Source organism: Schistocerca nitens, chromosome 6 (assembly GCF_023898315.1).
Source record: "Schistocerca nitens isolate TAMUIC-IGC-003100 chromosome 6, iqSchNite1.1, whole genome shotgun sequence".
NCBI classification, from domain to species: Eukaryota; Metazoa; Arthropoda; class Insecta; order Orthoptera; family Acrididae; genus Schistocerca; species Schistocerca nitens.
Window position 1 is genome coordinate 433,085,449 of NC_064619.1, and position 21,342 is coordinate 433,106,790.

A 21,342-nucleotide genomic window follows, 5' to 3' on the forward strand; every position below is an offset into this window, starting at 1 on the left:
AATGGCTCCTCAACCTTTGTTTTAGTGTGAATGCACAATCATTGTCCAAACTGCTGTGGGAGAAGGATTTGTGAGTAGAGGTTAATGGGCAAGGAATGCTGCAATGCAGCAAGCAACAAGTTGGAAATTTGGTCAGTTGGCGGCCGTGTCTGGTTGGCCAAAGTGGTTAGAGTAAGGCACTCATGAGAAGTAGTAAATCTTGGTTTGAGTCGCAGTCTGGCACAATTTTCAACTTTTGTCATTGCGCTGTGCAGCTAGTTGTCACGATTTCCTGTTCGTCCTTTCCCTTCCCCCTTACTACATTTCATGTTTACAAATTTCTAAGTGGTTTCTTTGAAAAGTACACAGCCAGTTTATTTCCCCAAATTTGAGCTTATGTTCTGTATCTAGTGACTTAATCATTGACAAGATGCTGAACTCTCTTCTTCTGTACTTCCAATGCATCCCTGTTCATGGATATGCCTTTGCAAACTTACTTGCATTCTGACTACTTGTAAAGCAGCAAGTGTCATTTGGAATGAGGGGTACAAACAAGAAATCACAGTTAAACTCAATTTTCCCTACAGTATATAGACAAAATATGTGCAGTATGGGACATCTGTGTACTGAAACATGATAGTTCTTTTGGTTGGTGTAACTGTAAAATGAATAAAAACATTTTTGGAAAAAGTTTCTGTTAATGTCAACTTGATTTGCATGTCCATTGTATTTGCATAATAAATAGAAAAACACTGATTTGTTAATGAGTATACCTTACTTCGTCTTTTGCTAAGGCATCACAATCTCTGGGTAGATGTAGTTCTCTTCATTGGAAAAAGTATACACATAAGTTTTGACTGGAAACTGTTGAAGTTAGCATTAGTGTACTGTGGGGAATCCTTGTAGGAGTGCACATGACTAGTTTTGTTACAAAATTTACTTGCAGCTGTAATTCCAGACAGAAAACGAAACCACATTAAATACTCTGTTTAATGTCTAAAAACTGACATGCAGTCTTGGATGACTTTCCTGAAATCTACCCCTTTTCCTAGACCTCTCCAGTCCTTTCCCTTCACCACTCTTCCTTCCCCTTCACTGGCTCCGAAAGCTTGCCTAATCATAACTTTCTTTTGTGTGTGCATTCTGCCATAAAATTAATTCAGTATATCATGCGAAATCTTCCTTCTGCAACATAAACAAAAAACTTCATGGATTTACCAACAAACTTACTCAACTGTATCATAAATATAGCATCTTGGCTAACTGATGAACTAAAACAACTCATGAATCTCAACAGACGCTGCACATTGGGCATGAAAACTGCATCCTGTGCCTCAGAATCATATAGGTTACAAGCAGAACAGAGTGAGCCAAGCTGTGAGAAGTGTAAAATTAAGGCAAGCCCATACATTAACCGACAACAGAAATAGTCCTAAGCAAAAACCTGCCTGGTCTTGGTACAGACAAAGTAGAAGCTACATTTGATCCAATTACCTCAGCCAAATAACTTAAGTGGTACTTCATATTACCTACAACCACAACTGAAACAGAAACTCATTGATTATTTCATGGGAGTAAATGACTGTGACCACGACAGATTCCATCTGAAGCTTGTTACTTGCAGTACTGTCAAAAAAGCCAAAGCACTTGTCACATCAGCATCTGCTAGACACAATGGCATGATGAAGCTTCTTATTGATGCATTACTGCCCACAATAGCAGATATCTTCAACCCTCCTTAACGACAAGTGTTTTCCCTGAGTCCTGAAAACAGGGATTAGTTAAGCCACTGTCCAAAAATGATGATGCCACATCACCCTCTGATTACCAACCTATTTGCATTCTTACTTCACTGACAGAATAAATATTCCATGCCCAGCTAACAAACTACCTAACTACAAACAACCTACTAGACAAATATCAATCAGGTTTCCATAACATCACAGCATGCCATCTGCTTTAATAAAGATAACAGGTGGACTGACCGCCTGGTGTGGATGTTGCATTTGCTGACTGTTGCTTGGTGAGGTGCAATGAGGTGGTGGTGCTGGTCAGTGCAACTGTGTGCTGTCATTGGAGTCTGCCATGAAACTTCGGCCAAGGTCAGTGGGGGTCAGGTGTTCAGTGCAGGCATTGCACAAAGGCTGCCGCCACATGGCTGTGTGTCATCTTGCGAAAACATGTGGCCTCTGCTGGCCAGCCAACGTGGAGGATGACATAAGGGTAATCACTGGTACCAACCCTATGTTCCTTGCTGGCACCCATGTTGATGAGTACACACTGTTGCCGAAGAATGCTGTAAGCTTGGTCGGTAAGACACAACTTAATATCAAAAGGATCTCGGGCATAAATAGTAATTGCAATTGTAGCTTGTACATAAGTTTGACAAGCCATAAAATTGTACATTGACCAATGCACATAGGTATCACCAGAGTTGGAATGGAGTGCATGATCACAAATTCTTTTCATTTATGATATGATTAACACTTTGGGTGATGGGAGTGATAAACACTCGATGAAGGTGGCTTTTGCAATAGAGTGCTTGTGATGTGAGGGCAGGCACTGAACTAAATCACTGATCAAGTCCATATGCTCGTGAAGATGGCTGATGAGGCAGATGAAGCATGTCATCATTTATAATACCGTGAAGACTGAAGAATAATTTTTTAGCCTGGGAGAACCAACCCAAGGCTTTTATTTTGACCAGGGAAGAGGGGGGGGGGGGGGCATAATATAGGAAACCTGCCAGTCAGCACCTATTGTGTGAGGGAAAATGGGAGTGGAAGATCTGCAGGATGTGTATGGGATGGACCATGAGGAGTGGCAAAATCTTGATTGAGTGCCAAGTGTCCCAGGATATCACCATCCGAGGTCATCATGGGAGAGACATGATGGTGATCACATGCAGAACACAATGTGGTAGATGTGGAAATATTGTTGACCAGTGGGACAGAGATGACCGCTGTTGCCGAATGTAGCCATAACATATGAATGAGCAGATTGAGCACACTGTGTGATGCATTGTGCAAGACCCTGTGGGGAGGGGTGGGATATCATAACACAGGAGGCATAGAAGTATTGTCAACCATTACAGATGGTACAGCTGTGGCTGTGATAGTTGGTAATGGAAGTTGTGTAGAATACATGATCAGAGGATGTACTGTCTTTTGCGTAGTATGTTGAGTGAAATAGTTCACTGTTTTGTGGCCACTGAAGGTCAACAATGAAGTATGAAAAGCACTTGTCTCTCACTGAGTGGTGAGATCCATTCTGAAACACACGTGAGCAGCAGATTGTTGAACTCGTGTGGTGCCGGTGTCAGTGTCATGTCGCATAAGCATGGAAGGCAAAGTACTGGATTCATGCCATTGTGAGCTCAAAGAGGTTAGGGAGCTCAGTTGCGTCACATGAAGCGTTTAGGGTTCTTGTTCCATTTTAATAGCAGTTTGGAGACGGTAAAGCACTGGAGCAATACAGTCCGAAGGAGGAGGGTGGTGCGAGAACACCAGACGCAACAAGTTGAATGGCAGTAAGCTCATTGTTCGCAAGGTGCAACACAGTAAACAATCACCGAAAAAAACAAGCGAAGCAATGAAATGAGTTTGGGGTCACCAATGTGGCAAATTCAGTCTCTTAGTCATTTGTTGGGGGAATCAGAAATCACCAACACTCAATTAATCATAGAATACTTTTATTCACTTGAGACAGTAACACAACGAACAAGCATATGAAAACCTACAGAACATCAGTCAAATAGAATGTATGTCAAACAGCAGAATTAATGTTATTGTGGTCAGTAGTTACCGCAAATTGTTTGACTCAATCTGGGAGCTTACTGAAACCTGGTAGTCAAGGGAAGGCAGGATTCAGTTACGATTGTGGATGGTGCCGTAATCAGTTACTATTGGTTGCCTTTTACAGTTACACACACTTATTTTTAAAACAGTAATTCCAGACTCAACAATAAATAAAAAAATACACTTTATTAATGAAGGAATAAACAACTGTGTAAATAATAGTGTTTTTAGTGTGTTACAATTTAGCAAATCACCATAAAATACAGATAGAGATAATGTTTGAAAACCAGCAAGCCACTGTGATCACGGCTGAAGGCCTTACACGCCAAGAATGGCAATAAATTAAGAATATTTAAGAACTCACTGCAATTACAACTAACAGGTATTGAAATATTAAAACGTAAGTGGCCACAAACACAGCAGAAGGTATCAGACACCAGGAATGGCAGTAAACACGGTTTAGGGCTTACTGCTAAAATACAAATATCAAATTATTTTTTCAAAGCAAACAACCACAATCATGGCTGAAGGCCTTATATGCCAGGAACGGCAATTATATAAAAATTTTGAAACCTGCTGTAAAACAGCAAATACAAGCAAAGGTTAATTAAAAGAAGCAAGCAACAACCACCAAACAAGTGAAATAAGATGATGGTAACCTTGTAACACAACCCTTACACTGCTAAATTTAATCCAGAAGGCGACCAGAACTATTTACTACACATACATAACCTTTAATGTAGGCATTACAAGGTATGGTAATAAATAATACAATAATAAAACACAAGACCAGATACAGACGGTGCTCCAGGAATCGACCTCTGAGAAGGTCCGGCAACAAACACTTCCGCAAGCAATGAGATAGGCAGCCAAGAGTTGCATTGACTTCACAAGATGGTAACTCAGACTAGTGGCAGTCTAAAGAATGACTAATGATAATCTTGCTGAAGCTACCTGACGTCCACGAAACGACATGCCTTACCAGACAGCAGCGCAAGGCAAGGAAATGTACACTGCCGTTAAGTACACTAACCGCCGGACACGTAACTGGGGCGTTAGCAGCCACCAGGCAGGAAAAATACCACTGGTTGAACTTAACAAATTGTAACAAGCTGAACACAGTAAATAGTAATAAGAAGTCGAGGAAAGCTAATCAGATCCGCTTTCCCCAAACACTCCACTCGCTGCTCTATGCTTCGGCGTCACTACGAGCAACAATACGAACCCAAGTCACTGGAGAATCACGAGATGTCACAATGGTGGAGGTTTCTCTACTTGAATTGAAATGCAGTCATCTTAAAGCCTGCAAGATCTGGTTTACGAGGAGGTTATACATTCTCGTGACCACAGCCCTTCCATCCAGCAGTCCATGCACGCAGCCAGCAGTCCTGGCGTGCTCTCGCACTGCGCGGACCTGGCTCCTGAGTACCCAATGAACTGCTACACTCACACGACATGGAAAAACAATGATGGTGACCCAAAGGTATGGCAACAGTTACCACATATTGATAACCGCCTCTGCTGCCACTAGCAGACAGGCAATGCTTGCGAAACGACTATCGTCAGTCAAGACGAGAAGAAGACAAACAACTGCAACCATGACAACTAAAGGATACGGTCTGGCCTCCAACAGAGGGTGGAAACCAACAAATAGCATCAATTTGAGCTGCAGCACGCCTCACTTTCATTAATACCAAATATCATACGTTCCTCAAAGGACTGCCATCAAAATGTTTCTCACTGCAGCTATTTATTGTTAATTTGTGTTTAAACTCTGCGCTTCAATAAAAGGTTTGTCTGAATACCACAGCTCTGCAGAAGGCTTAGTTGTATTGTGATCTACTCCTGAACTAACTTACCCAGCTACTAACACGAGGATGTACTGTATAATTTAATGTAGAATACTAAACTTGGAGCAACTTGACATTCTCAACATAAAGAAAGTAATGCCATAGATGACAGATGAGAAAAGTATAAAAAATTTAAAAAATCCAAGGGGTGACACAGATAGTTGTAACTCTTGGTCACCCGAGCCAATTCGAGACTTTTTCCACACAAGCAACTTTTCCGTTGTACACTTCCATGAGTATCAGTTTTCAAAACTAATTGTGATACACATGGAATACAATTCTTGCACCTGAACACCTCAGGCTGCCATCTAAGTGTGGTGCCTCAAGAAGCAGCTTGTGTCATATGAGTCCTAAATCACCCTTGTTGATCATCAAACCATCCAACTATTAGTGCTCCCCAAAATGGATATGAGATATAAAAACATTGCCATTCATTTGGTTTGCAATTAGTAAATGAGAGAAAAAATTTACAGACAAAAAACTGAGAAAACTATAAACATATGACACAGTTCCTGGCCAGTACTAACATACTGGAGGTCAAATTTTTAGTACTGCCGATGACACATGTTAAAATTAAAAGTACATGAAACTATTCTAAATTGCAAAGCTATTAGTGCTTTCCTATCAGTGGGAAGGTTAAAAGGGAAGGGCAGGTCACTCAGACATGAGAAAGAGAGGGATCCACCTCATGTAAAGGAGGAGGATGACAAAGGTGAAGGAGGAGGCAAGAGAGGACTCTTCTAAGAAGAATATATATTAGAATTTTATTTTTAAAAATGCATTAGACATTAGTTAAGGGAAGATTCGGAGCTTGAACTTCAGTCCAAGATATGGGCAGTGATTAGTCACGTATTTTTCATCAACATGCAAAACTATCAATATAGAATTCATGCACAAAGATGTCTTTTCTGGTAGGATATGTGACACAGGATAACGCAATGACAGGTGACTGCAGACACACATGAATTCTCCATGTATCCACTGTTATCATACCTCGACAACCAACAAGTTTGTTATGGGTAGGGAAGCATAAAGAAAACTGCTCATGAAGAGTACTGGATATCTGCTTGTTTCTTCACAACAACAATTTCAAAATTCCAGAGGTTACCAAAATTGTGCAGCTACTCAGACAGAGCAAATATCACTGGAAAATTTCATAACGTAATGAAAACACTTGAGACTGGGAATTATGTCCCCAAAAACCGACTGTTTTTCTAACCAGCAGCAGCTTTTTTTAATTTTAGAAATGGTATCATTCTTTCTAATGTCATTCTTCTCTTTAGCACAATAGAAAAAAGTCAAATGAATAATTGTTTATGTACAATGCATAGATTGTTCATATATAGTGAATGACCACTTACCCAAATATTCTCTCTCTGTACAAAGCCTCATTGATACTGAACTGTCAGGTATGTGCAGATTTGATAACCTAAGCCTAATTTTCTAAAAGCTTTCATGTGGTCCAAGACTGTTAACTACATATATTATTTCTCGTTTTCATTTCAGTGATAGAATCTACATCTACATAGACTAAGCAAGCCTGATCAGTGAAGAGGGCACGTTGTACCAATATTAGCAACGTTCTGTCCTATACAATTTGTGTGTTGAATGATGAAAAAATTACTCTCTCTAAAGTTACCTGAACATCTCAGTTACATTTTAGTATGACCTGTTGTGGTGTCACTGCCAGACACCACACTTGCTAGGTGGTGCTTAAATCGGCCGCGGTCCATTAGTACATGTCGGACCCGCGTGTCGCCACTGTGTGATCGCAGACCGAGCGCCACCACACGGCAGGTCTCGAGAGACGTACGAGAACTCGCCCCAGTTGTACGGCGACGTTGCTAGCGACTATACTGACGAAGCCTTTGCTCCCATTTGCCGAGAGACAGTTAGAATAGCCTTCAGCTAAGTTAATGGCTACGACTTAGCAAGGCGCCAATTGTCACAGTGCATGTATCTTACGAGTCTCATTTGTATAGCCAAGAGAGATGTACCAAAGGAAGCATTAAAAGTTAAGTATATTCCAAAGATACGTATTTTCTTTATAGCAGTCATAACATATCCTGTTCCAGACTTGACGCCAGTCGGCGTGTGTGTACGCGTGCCTTTCGGCTTCCTCCTCAGTGTGGCGTGACTAGCTTGTTACACCACAACAGATTGGCGACGAGGATGGGATCGTGTTCTTTGTACTTGCTTTGCTCTGAATTATTTGTGTCATGGCTTCGCCACATTCTCCAGATGTACTGTCCGAATTTTATCGCTTGCAGAATCAGCAGACGCAGGCCTTATTGGATGCCCTTGGACAGCTCGTCCAGGGTCAACGTGCTCTGCACCCCGATGCGGCCGCCGCCGCTTCATCACTACCGCAGCCACACCAAGCAGTTGCACCGTCCTTCCGTCATTTTGATTCAACCCACGAGTTGTGGACTGAGTGGTCCCGACAATTCGGATTCCATCTAGCCGCCTACAGAATTCAAGGTAATGAGCGGCAGCCGTTTTTGCTTTCTTGTGTCAGTGTGTCCACCTACCGTGTGATAGTGAAATTGTTTCCCCGACGCGACGTAGCAACTCTGTCCTACGAAGAAATTTTGTCTGCTTTAGATGCCTATTTCAAAGAAACAGTTAATGTAGTTGCGAAACGGTATACGTTCTTTCGTACAAAACGTACGGCCGGTCAGACTAATAGGGAGTGGGTTGCAACATTGCAAGGCCTTACTAGGGAGTGTGATTTTGCATGTGAATGTGGACTTCCGTATTCAGATACTATGGTGCGTGATGCAATAGCACAGAACGTTTCTGATGTTCGCATACGGGAACAGATTTTGAAACTAGTTAATCCCTCCCTTCAACAAGTGATAGACATATTGGATAGGCAAGACACACTTGACTTTGCTCAGGAATCATTTGAAACTTCGCCAGCAGTGTGTCGCATTGACCGGCCCGCCGGGCGCGCAGCACGGGACGCTAAACGGCCCTCGCGCACGTTCGCGCCGCTGCAGCCTAGCTCGCAAACACGTGTGCCGCGTAAGCATGCCAATGCCGTGCTAAAATCATGCCCGCGGTGTGCAACTAGACATTCGCGTGACAATTGCCCGTCACGCCAAGCTATTTGTTTTTACTGTCATAAGAAAGGACATGTTCAAAGTGTTTGCCAGAAAAAGCTACGATCAGACAATCAAAACCATTCCAGGCCCTTTGCTTCGCGCCGGAATCAACCCAGGGACAATCAGGCTCGTGGACCTTCGCCCATGGACATTCATGTCGTTAATTCCACCCCGTCCAGTGCCACTTTATCTAACAGTGACTGTATTCGTCCCACAAAAAGTGTGCGTCGACGTCGCCGGAACTCCCGTAAAGTCGCAAGTGCTTCTGTTCCTGTATCAGTTCATATTGCACGTGAAAGTTGCTCTTGTCGTCATCAGGACAATAAACTTTTTGTAGACTTAGACTTTGGAGGCAAAGTGATACCATTCCAGCTCGATACCGGAGCTGCAGTTTCATTGCTCAATCTCGACACGTACAAACAACTGGGCAAACCTCCGTTGCGTGCCACAAATGTTCAGCTCAATAGTTATTTAGGACAGCAGATACCTGTGTTAGGACAGTGCAGCCTGCTTGCCACATACAAGGGACAAACAAAACTTGTGTCATTTTACGTTCTTCATTCTTCTACGGCAGTGAACTTGTTTGGGTTAGATTTATTTCAGTTGTTTAACTTGTCAATAGTAAATCAGGTCCTCTCAGTGAATCAGACTGTGCCTTCCGCCAGTGTTTCTAATCTATGTGAGGAATTTGCAGACATTTTTGCACCGGGCCTTGGTTGCGCTAGGAACTATGAAGCACATTTGGAACTCAAAGTGGACGCGCAACCGAAATTTTTCGGAGCGCGCAATGTTCCCCACGCATTGCGTGATGAGGTCGCAAGAACATTAAACGATTTAGAATCTCAGGGTGTAATTGAACGTGTGCAGGCTTCTCTCTGGGCCTCACCCTTAGTAATTTTGCCAAAACCTTCCGGAAAATTGAGACTTTGCGTGGACTTCAAGGCAACTGTGAATCTACAACTGGTGACTGCAACTTTTCCTTTGCCCCGCCCGGAAGATCTTTTTGATAAACTGTGCCCGGGTAAATACTTTTCGAAATTGGACCTAGCAGATGCGTACTTGCAAATACCAGTGGACGCAGAATCCCAGCGCGTCTTGGTGGTTAACACGCATCTTGGTTTGTACCACTTCAAAAGACTGCCATTCGGGTGTGCATCTGCCCCTGCATTGTTTCGGCAATATTTACAAACTGTTTGTGCGTCGGTCCCTACTGCTGCGAACTATCTGGACGATATTGTGATCTCCGGAAAGACAGAAGCCAAACATTTAGCCAACCTACGAACGTTATTTCAGGTCTTGCGACAAAATGGTCTTCGCTTGAGGAAGGACAAATGTGTGTTTTTTGCTCGTGACTTACCATATCTGGGCCATGTCATAAATGCACAAGGCATACATCAGAGTCCAGAGCACCTCCGTGCCATACAGGAGTTGCCTTCGCCACAGAACTTGAAACAGCTCCAGAGTGTGTTGGGAAAAATTAACTACTTTGCCAGGTTTGTGCCGCGTGCTTCTTCCATTTCAGCTCCGCTTCATCGCTTACACCGTAAAGGTGTTCCGTTCGTCTGGACGACGGAATGCGAACGCGCCTTTCGCCAGTTGAAATCGGCGTTGCTTTCACATACTTGCCTTACGCCATTCGATCCCCAGAAACCCCATTTGTTGATGGTAGATGCATCGGATTTCGGGATCGGTGCTGTGCTTGCGCACAAAGATGGATCGCATGATCGTCCTATTGCCTTTGCTTCAAAATTGCTCTCGTCTGCGCAACGCAATTATTCCCAGATAGAGAAAGAAGCTTTAGCTCTCGTGTTTGGTGTTACTAAGTTCCATGATTTCTTGTATGGTCGTCACTTTACCATCATCACAGACCACAAACCTTTGACATCGCTTTTTCATCCGAACAAGCCTGTACCTCCACGTACGGCGCAGAAATTCATTCGCTGGTCTCTTTTCCTCTCGCAGTACCGCTACGATATCTTGTATCGGTCCACTGCTAAGCACGGAAACGCTGATGCGTTGTCCCGTTTGCCTGTTGCTGAGGATAAAGCATTCGATTCTTCCGAACTTGCTTACATGTTCATTGACTCGGAAACCGATGACGTGGTCGAATCGTTTCCGATTGATTTTCGTCGTGTAGCTACAGCCACAGCTGCTGACCCTGTCCTTGCTACTGTTTTGCGTTTTGTTGCTACGCAATGGCCCTTGTCAAAGTCACGGATCGAGGATCCGCTGGTTTGCCGATTTTTTGCTCACAAGGAGAGACTTTTTGTACGACGTGGTGTTTTGTTGTTGCGTTCGGTTAATGATCAATCCAGAGTCGTGGTCCCGTGTTCGTTACAGTCCTCTGTCTTACGGCTTCTTCACCAAGGACATTGGGGTATAGTGCGTACGAAACAACTTGCTCGTCAGCACTGTACTTGGTTCGGAATCGATGCTGCGATTGCAAATATGTGCTCTTCTTGCGTGGCGTGTGCCGAACAACAATCCGCCCCGCCGTGGAAATTCTTTGCATGGCCGACAGCCACTTCCCCTTGGCAACGCTTGCACATCGATTTTGCTGGTCCATTCTGGAATGCTCGATGGTTGGTTGTGGTGGATTCCTTCAGTAATTTTCCTTTTGTTGTCCGGATGTCTTCCACGACATCATTTGCCACCATCCAAGCGTTGTCCACTATTTTTTGCATTGAAGGTCTTCCCCAGACTATTGTTTCCGACAATGGCCCACAATTCATGTCCGCAGAATTTCAGTCATTCTGCAAGGCCAATGGTATTCAACATCTGACATCCGCGCCGTTTTCGCCTCAGTCAAATGGTGCCGCTGAACGGTTGGTCTGGACTTTCAAGTCACAGATGTTGAAGTTGAAAGAGTCGCATTCTAGGGAGGACGCATTGTTGCTCTTTTTGTCTTCGTATCGCTCTCAGCCCCGCGATGGTCGCTCGCCGGCTGAGTTGCTCCATGGTCGTCCTCATCGAATCTTGATGTCTTTGCTGCATCCGCCGCATCAGGTTCCAGTGCAGCGGCAGACTACTGCTTTTGCTCCTGGCGACGTTGTTTTCTATCGCAACTATCGCGGTTCACGGCGTTGGCTCGCAGGGCGCATTCTTTGCTGCCTCGGCCGCACGATGTATTTGGTTTTGGGGGCCTCTGGTGCGGTGTGTCGGCATCTCAATCAGCTGCGCCTCTGTCGTCGCCTGGGTTCTGCCGCTCCCCGTCTGCTTTCAGCGACGGTGCCGTCCGGTCAGCGCCCTGGGGACCCATCTACTGGCTCGCCTCATCCCCAGGTGTTACCGACGATGCCTTCCATTTTGCCTCATGGCGTCGCGCCGCAGCCACCGCCGGCGCCGCCCGCAGTGGACACTTCGCTGCAGCCGCCCAGCGCCTCCCTGGGTCCCGCGCCGCCGCTCGCTTCCCGTGACCAGCTGTCCTCCACCATGGAACTCTTGCCCGCTCCGGACCAGATGTCGTCTTCGCCCGTCGGGTGCCCCGACCACATGGAGGTCAACCCTTCGGCCCCTCCTGTCTCTCTACGGGCGCATACACCGCATGTTGACGTGCACCCTGGACTAGGTTTTCAGGCGTTTCCTAGCTCCCCTCGGACCGAATGGCCGGGTGCGGGTGGCACAGCCTCGCCTGTTGTTAGGCTACCCACCTCATCGCATACGTCAACATGGGGTCCTCCCCACGGCGGGCGGAAGCCTTATAACACGACCGTTCGCCGATTTGCGGGGGAGGAATGTGGTGTCACTGCCAGACACCACACTTGCTAGGTGGTAGCTTAAATCGGCCGCGGTCCATTAGTACATGTCGGACCCGCGTGTCGCCACTGTGTGATCGCAGACCGAGCGCCACCACACGGCAGGTCTCGAGAGACGTACGAGAACTCGCCCCAGTTGTACGGCGACGTTGCTAGCGACTATACTGACGAAGCCTTTGCTCTCATTTGCCGAGAGACAGTTAGAATAGCCTTCAGCTAAGTTAATGGCTACGACTTAGCAAGGCGCCAATTGTCACAGTGCATGTATCTTACGAGTCTCATTTGTATAGTCAAGAGAGATGTACCAAAGGAAGCATTAAAAGTTAAGTATATTCCAAAGATACGTATTTTCTTTATAGCAGTCATAACGTATCCTGTTCCAGACTTGACGCCAGTCGGCGTGTGTGTACGCGTGCCTTTCGGCTTCCTCCTCAGTGTGGCATGACTAGCTTGTTACACCACAACACCTGTACCAATGTGTTACGGTCCTGTCTTGAATTTGTTAATAACACAGCTCTACAAAATAAATTTTTTTTTTCGTTGCCAGGGAAGTTTGAACGAAAATGGGATATTGTTATGATACTCATTCCGAGTATATTTGTACTTTTTCCAAATTGGCTCTGGTTTTTGAGATATAGGTTATTTGTGGAAATGAGAGTTTCATGTGGATAATATCGACTGCAGGGTCCATATATGGTGTAATGTATTTGCTACCTGTTTTTTAATTAGTGATATTGTACTATCTTTATTAAATAATTGTGCTCAGGGAGTGAATCTGTGTGGTTGAGGATTACATCATGCAAACATCACACTGTCAGCATGTGTTCAGTCCTGTTGTGCGGTGCGTGTGTTGAAGATATTGAGGGTTGTGCAGATTTGAATTCGGCGGTACTTGACATTCATTTGTTGGCCGAGGTAATTCCCGCAACAGCCGATAGATAGCGTTCAGTGTAAACAAGAAAAATGGCGATGGTCGAAAGTCACACACATGTGCAGTGCAGCTTCAAGGAGATACAACCTTTTCATCGTGACGTAGCAAATAAGAGGTGAGTATTCATTTCACACAAAACAATTAATGATGTTTGTTGGATGTGATTGACATGCAAATACAAGAAAGTTCTGCATAGTATGTAGTATTTGTGCAATTTTGTTTTAGGAAAACATGAGTTCTTCACGCCGTCTTTGCGTGAACCATCCAGATGAGTTCTGCTACATTTGTGGTGAATACGGTCTTCAAAAGAACAGGAAGAATATCACTCCTTTTGTGAAGGAAGCGTATCTGGCATATTTCGGAATTAAACTTGGAGATCAAGACAAGGCGTGGGCACCCCATAAAGTTTGTAAATGCTGTGTGGAGTGCTTACGGCAGTGGACAAAACGAAAAAGGAAAAGCTTAAACTTCGGAGTGCCTATGGTATGGCGAGAGCAGAAGAACCATACAGATGATTGCTATTTTTGCATTGTTAATGTGAAAGGTTTTAATAGGTTCAAAAAACGAAAGTGGGAATATCCCGATTTGGAGTCAGCAAGAAGACCGGTGGTGCACAGCAACGATGTTCCTGTACCAACCTTCACAACATTACCCACGCTAACATCATCAGATGACGATGTGCACGGCGAGGAATGTACAAGTAGTGGTTCGGAATACGAAGGACGTGAGACACAACCCCAGCAGTTCGACCAGAAGGAGCTCAGTGACTTGATACGAGAACTCAATCTTTCAAAGCAAGCATCAGAACTCTTAGCATCCAGGCTTAGGGAAAAGAACTGTCTTCATCCAAGTGTTAAAATAACAGCTTACCGGACGAGAGAAGAAAACCTTCTTCCATACTTCAACCAAGAAGAGGTTATAGTGTATTGCAGCAATATACCTGGACTTTTACTTGAATTGGGGCTGCCGGAATATAGACCAGAGGACTGGCGTCTCTTCATAGACAGTTCCACTAGAAGTTTAAAATGTGTTCTCCTACACAATGGCAATCGTTACGCATCTATTCCAATTGCCCACTCAACAAAACTTTGTGAAGCATAAGCTATCATCAAGATGGTTCTGCAGAAAATTCAGTATATGCAGCACCAGTGGTTGATTTGTGTTGATTTGAAAATGGTGAACTTCTTGCTTGGACAACAAAGTGGATACACAAAGCACCCAAGTTTTATCTGCATGTGGGATAGTAGGGCAAAGCACGAACATTGGAAGCAGAAAACATGGCCTCCAAGGAAACATATGGCTGTTGGTGAAGCAAACATCATTAATGAACCTCTGGTTAGTAGGGACAAGATTGTTCTTCCACCATTACATATTAAGTTACGACTAATGAAGCAATTCACCAAAGCTTTAGACAGAAATGGTAATTTCTTCACATACATCTGCAATACGTTCCCTGGACTCAGTAGTGAAAAACTTAAGGCAGGAATATTTGATGGTCCTCAAATTCGCAGGCTCATCAACGATACCAATTTTACAAGTGTCATGACTGTCACTGAAGCATCGGCCTGGAACAGTTTTGTCGCTGTTGTAAAATGTTTTTTGGGCAATCATAAAGCTCCCAATTACGAGGAACTGGTCAAAAACATGCTCACTAACTTTCAAAACTTAGGAGCTAACATGAGCATAAAATTGCACTTCCTTCACAGCCACTTGGATCGATTTCCTCGTAATCTAGGTGATTTCAGTGAGGAACAAGGAGAGCGGTTCCATCAAGATATGAAAGGAATAGAGGAAAGATATAAAGGAAGATGGGACAGGCATATGATGGCAGATTATTGCTGGAATCTGCAACGTGACTGTTCTGAAGAGACCTATAAAAGGAAAGCGTGCAGGAAGCGGTTCGTCATGGACGGAAAATGATATAGAGAAACTTTTCAATTATGTTTTATACGTGGACAAATGCCTATCAGGTTTTCATAGAAGCTATTTATAAAGATTATTTTCTTTTTTCATTGTAGTTTGTAGCGCTCGAGTTCAGTATTAGCAATTTTTTCTAATTTTTTGAATAAATCATGCATTATCTCAAAAACTAGAGCCAAACTGCATAAATGGTTGCTATATTCGTCCTCAGCACCACTAACCCATCCTAGAGCCACTCAAATATCCTTGGCAAGAAAATGAGTGTGGACCAGTGTAATTGCTGTCATGCACTTTTGATAGAGGCTCCAAATTGTGGAGCAACGCTTCAGAAATTGGTACACTAGTAGCTTGTATGTGTTTTCCTATACAGACACACATCTTGGACCCTTCCGATGATAAAAGTTTGGCATTCACATTCGCAAATATTGATTTTACACTTTCATTCCATTTCATATTGCATCATATATTACTGCTAAATATTCAAGCTGCATGACATGCTCCACATGTTGACACTAATCTAGTTGAACAGGAACTGGCTCTTTCTCTTTGTTGTAGGCATTAATCAAGCATATTACCAAATATGTACAAAACAAATTTCTATGGTTCCACTCGGAAGAGGGCTATGAATTCACAGCTGGCATAATTTTCCTTCCAGTTCTTATCAAAACTGCTTTCATAGTAAGTGACTCCCTTGCAACAAGCCCAGTTCAGCAGCTAGTGTTACTGAAAGCTAGTGTTACTGTAACATAATTACAGTCAAACCTCTATATATCAGATCTCTAGGGAAGGCAAAAGCCATTCGTTATATCATGGGTTCAATATAACAGAGGAAAAAAATGTTTACAACCCACGACCTTTTATTCCTGTACTGTGATTTTTTTCACATTTGTGTGTGATATAGGCCTATGTTTAGTTTCAGTAACATAAAAAGAAAAAAATAGATTTTTGTGCTTTCTGCTTTATTTCTTCTGAAATAGACAACAATTTATAAGTTTAAAACAAAATACTTTCATCATAAAAAAAGTAAATTCAGTAAAAGAATGCACAGTATGTACATAAAAATTTCCAGAAATCATTGGCTTTAAAAGTGATCCATAACTTTGGCTCGCTTTAAATTTTTGATCACCTGTGAGGCAGTTTCATTGTCTATTATTACAGTGGCTGAGAACACATTATCCTCTACCTCCTCACACTTCTCCACATATGCTCTGATTGTCTTGAGAGCTGCTTTGGCCTGCCTGGCTGTCACTGGCGGTACTGCTTTGCCCTCCCCCCTCCATATCTTCCCCTTTGTGTTAATGCCGCCTTCTTTTTCATTCTCTGTCCTCACAGAGTCAACAATCTCAGCTTCTGTTAGTGATACTGCAACTGTGACATCATTGTCCACATCCATGAAATCTTCAAAATGAACGTGAATGGTGTTAAAGTGAGTCACCACTTTTGTCCATTCGGACTCCAGTATACTGACAGAAGATATCTCCCATTAGTATTGGGAGTATTTAATAAAAATTACCAAAACCCAATGTCAGAATCAAACTAAGATTTAACATACATAAGTATTAAACTCACCACCTATTCATTTTTATTTGTCGTCGAAAATCCACAGGTTCGAAAACAATTGGTGATCATTTGCTCCCCCACATTTGTCCATGCTTTATCCAGCATTCTCATAGCATCTCAAACAGTGGTTCCTGAGCTGGGGGTAATTACCCCCTAAGACGTAAAATGAAATTTTCTGAGGGGTAAAAACATAGCGGTGCAATTATGTTTCAGTCATGGAGCTAAATAATCTTTAAAGATGATTGCTATTATCACTGTTTTGTAAAACTGATTACATAAGTCACCAATAATTGCAATTTATTTTAAAATACAAGTGTTTACAAAAGGATGCAGTGTGCTGGACATTATACTTTGCCAAACAAATTTGTGAACAACATTTTCCTCGCATAGGCAACCCACCAAACACATACCTTGTTCTTTGTAATATAAATCACATATATAGAAAAATCTTATTAAAATTCGTTTTCAGAGTTGTTGCTAGTTCCTGGAATAGACCAGTAATTGCTTCATTATGCACTTTGTGAAAATAAAAGAACTAACTGGCAGGGCAGCACGAAGTAAACTGCACTGAGGTGTCAAAGTCAAGGGATATTGATATGCATATTAACAGATGGCAGTAGTATTACATACACAAGGTGTAAAACAGAAGTGCATTGGTGGAGCTGTCATTTGTACTCAGCTGATACATGTGAAAGGGTTTCCATTGTGATTATGACCACACAATGGGAATTAACAGCCTTTGAATGTGGAATGATAGTGACAGACGCATGGATTATTCCATTTCGGAAATCATTAGGGAGTTCAATATTCTGAGGTCCACAGTGTCAAAAGTGTGCCAAGAATACCAAATCTGAGGCATTACCTGTTGCCATGGACAACACGGTGGCTGGCGGCCTTCACTTGATGACCAAGGTAAGAGGTGTTTGCGTATAGTTGTCAGTGCTAACACACAAGCAACAGTACATGAAGTAACCAAAGAAATCAATGTGGGATGTACGACACATGTATCCATTAGGACAGTGCAGCGAAATTTGGCATTAATGGGCTGTGGCAGCAGATGACTAACGCGAATGCCTTCGCTAACAACACATCATCACCTGTAGCACCTCACTTGGGATCGTGATCATATCAGTTGGGCCATAGGTGACTGGAAAAGCATGGTTTGGTCAGATGAGTCTAAATATCAATTGGTAAGAGCTAATGGTACGTTTCAAGTCAACAAGCCACTCTGCGAGCTGGTAGTCACTCCATAATGGTGTGGGCTGTGTTTACATGAAATGGAGTGGATCCTCTGGTCCAGCTGAACCGACCATTGAGGAAATGGCTGTGTTCGGCTACTTGGAGACCATTTGAAGCCATTCATGGTCTAAAAAATGATGGAATTTTTATGCATGACAATGCACTACATCACCTGGCCACAGTTGTTTGCGACTGGTTTGAAAACCATTCTGGACAATTCAAGCTAATGATTTGCCACCCAGATCAGCCAACATGAATTCCATTGAACATTTATGGGACATAACTGAGAGGTCAGCTCATACACAAAATTCTGCACTGGCAACACTTTTGCAATTACAGATGGACATAGGGGCAATATGGCTCAGTATTTCTACAGGGGACTTCTGACTTGTTGGGTCCATACCATGTTGAGTTGCTGCACTAAGGCAAGAGGCATATTAGGCATTGTCCCACGACTTTTGGCACCTCAGTGTATGTAACAGCTATTACACTGCAGTATCACATATACATTATTATTATTATTATTATTATTATTAGTGGCAGCGGTGAAACACCTAGCATTCACAGCTTGAAGACTTCAAATTTCTGCCAGTTCAGAAGTAAAGAGCCCTGCAATCAAGTTATTTACAAACAACGAATGTAGAGCATAAACTTTAATTTGGAGGATTTTAAGTGGATATGCAGGGTGTGGGTGAAGCAAGTGTCAGTGAGGAGAGGAGTGGTGCCAAGGGATCAGGTTTTATAACAAGTGTCGTCGAGCCTCAATGTGGAGAGTTAGCTTCCTTTTCCAAAAAGGAATTCTCGGTAGCACTCACGATGCACCAAGAATTGCTTCATCGTCATGTAAACAAGGGTTGTTAGAAATAAACAGTTCCACTTGTCTCCGCCCCCCTCCCGCCGGGGCGGGGGAGAGGGGGGGGGGGGGGCAGCATACTAGCTTATAGCTTGCATCTGATTGAACGTAGGGGTAACAATCCCAGAAAGATTGGGAACCACTGATCTAAAATGTCATCATTACTATGGAGCATCATTTGGACCATTTCATGCCTGTAGTTTTATTTGGCATTCTTGATTATTCCTTGATCTAACAGCTGCAATTTCGACATAGTGTTATGTGGTAAAAATTGCACAGTTACGTATTTTAATGTAGGGATAGCATTGTGAGCACTTCAGTTGTTATAAACAACAAAATTTTATGAATTTCATGAGTCATTTTCCTGTCAAAATCCTTTAAGTAGTTGGAAAACACTTCTGAAGTTATCCATCTTTCTTGTTCACAGTGTACTCCACAGAGAATGACTTGCAATCCAAAAAAAATTGTGGTGTCTCAGTTTTCCAGTCATAATCAGCTTTAGTTTTTCTGTGACAGTCATATTTGCTACCAACAGATGGTAACGAAATCTTTGCTTAGCTTGCCCCCACGACATTTCCCCTCTTTGGAAAGTCAAAATTTTTGTCTGCAAGACATCTGTAAAAAAGCCCAAATTCATTTGTGTTAAAAACTTCATTTGGTTTATAGTCTTGAAGGATCCTCTGCAATTCTAACTTCCACTCATCACAAATTTTGTTATCCACACTGACATTTTTCCCATTCACTCTTCAAAAAACAATACTGCATCTTTTCCTGAATATTTCTAACAACCTATTTCTCGCACAAAATGTATTTTATCCCAACACTGCTGCAAAATAATCTTTCAAAATAAGTCCCTCAATGTTCACAGTGTTGTTCCTCTGTTGTCGGAACTGCTGTACTAAACACACTTCTAAATCTGGAAACTCAGCTTTTTGTTGTCACTTCCAATCTGTCCCTTCATCTGTGGTAAGCACACAATCTTCCTTCTTGATTACTGTCAACAGTGTGCTTGCCAGGCTCTGCAGCTATGTCTTTCTTTTTCTTAATTCCTGCTTTCACTTTGTCAATTAAATTTTGCTTTTCAGCACTCATCAGGCACTTTTTCTTAGGGGCCGTAGCTGACACTTATGCCTCACACTGCAATGCAATGCAGATCTCACTGACACACTGATGCAGGAAGATGAGGGACTGGGAGTTCTGTATTAGTGCACACTTCACTATACAGAGGTATCATATGAAAGACTTTGATGTATAGAGGTGACTTTTTATTTTTTGTCCACTAAACTTCGATATGCACAGGATGTACATAAAGTCTAGGAACACTTTCAATTATTTATTGCACAAGAACCAAACATTGTACAGATTTCATACATATGTCATTTTGAAGAGAAACCCTGATTTTTTTTCCATGTATACTGCCACAGCTTAGTTTGGTAATTTGCTGATAGTCAGTGCTAGTCACAAACATGACAAGTTCAGGTACGGAGTGAGCTTTCTGTGTGTTGCAGTTCGACAAAAACAAGTGTGCTACAGCTGTCCAGTGGATGTTTATAACCAAGAAGCCAACAACAAGGAGGGCCATTTACTAATGGCACAACAAATGCATTATGACAGGTCGCTAGTGCCCGGCAAATGAGAAGCAGACATCCCAGTGTGAGTGAAGTGAATGTGGAGCAGGTTTGCAATTAGTGCTGACTATTAGCAAATTACCAAACTACACTGTGGTAGTATAAACGAAAAAAAAACTTTCAGGGTTTCTCTTCAAAATGACATATGTATGATATCTGTACAATGTTTGGTTCCTGTATAATAAATAATTGAAAGTGTTCCCAGACTTTATGTACACCCTGTATAGAAGTAAAATCTGCCCTTCTCAAGCCTACCAAAAACTTCGATATAACGGTGGGTTTTCTTCAAAATATTAAGGTCTTTGGCTTCCAAGAGAAGGGAATGAAGAAAAAAATTGGTGTAGCTAGGTCTTCAATATATCAAGGTCTGACTGTACATAGCATGCAAAAGCAGAAATGTATACTGTCTCCAAATCCTGTCAACACATACATGAACACCTAGAAATAAGCTTTCTGTAGGTCTTCCAAACACAGAATCATTGTCAGAAGTAACATAAATGTTTATATTTTTATAGTTGTATCAATATAATAGAGGGAAACATTCCACGTGGGAAAAATATATCTAAAAACAAAGATGATGTGACTTACCGAACGAAAGCGCTGGCAGGTCGATAGACACACAAACAAACACAAACACACACACAAAATTCAAGCTTTCGCAACAAACTGTTGCCCCATCAGGAAAGATGGAAGGAGAGGGAAAGACGAAAGGATGTGGGTTTT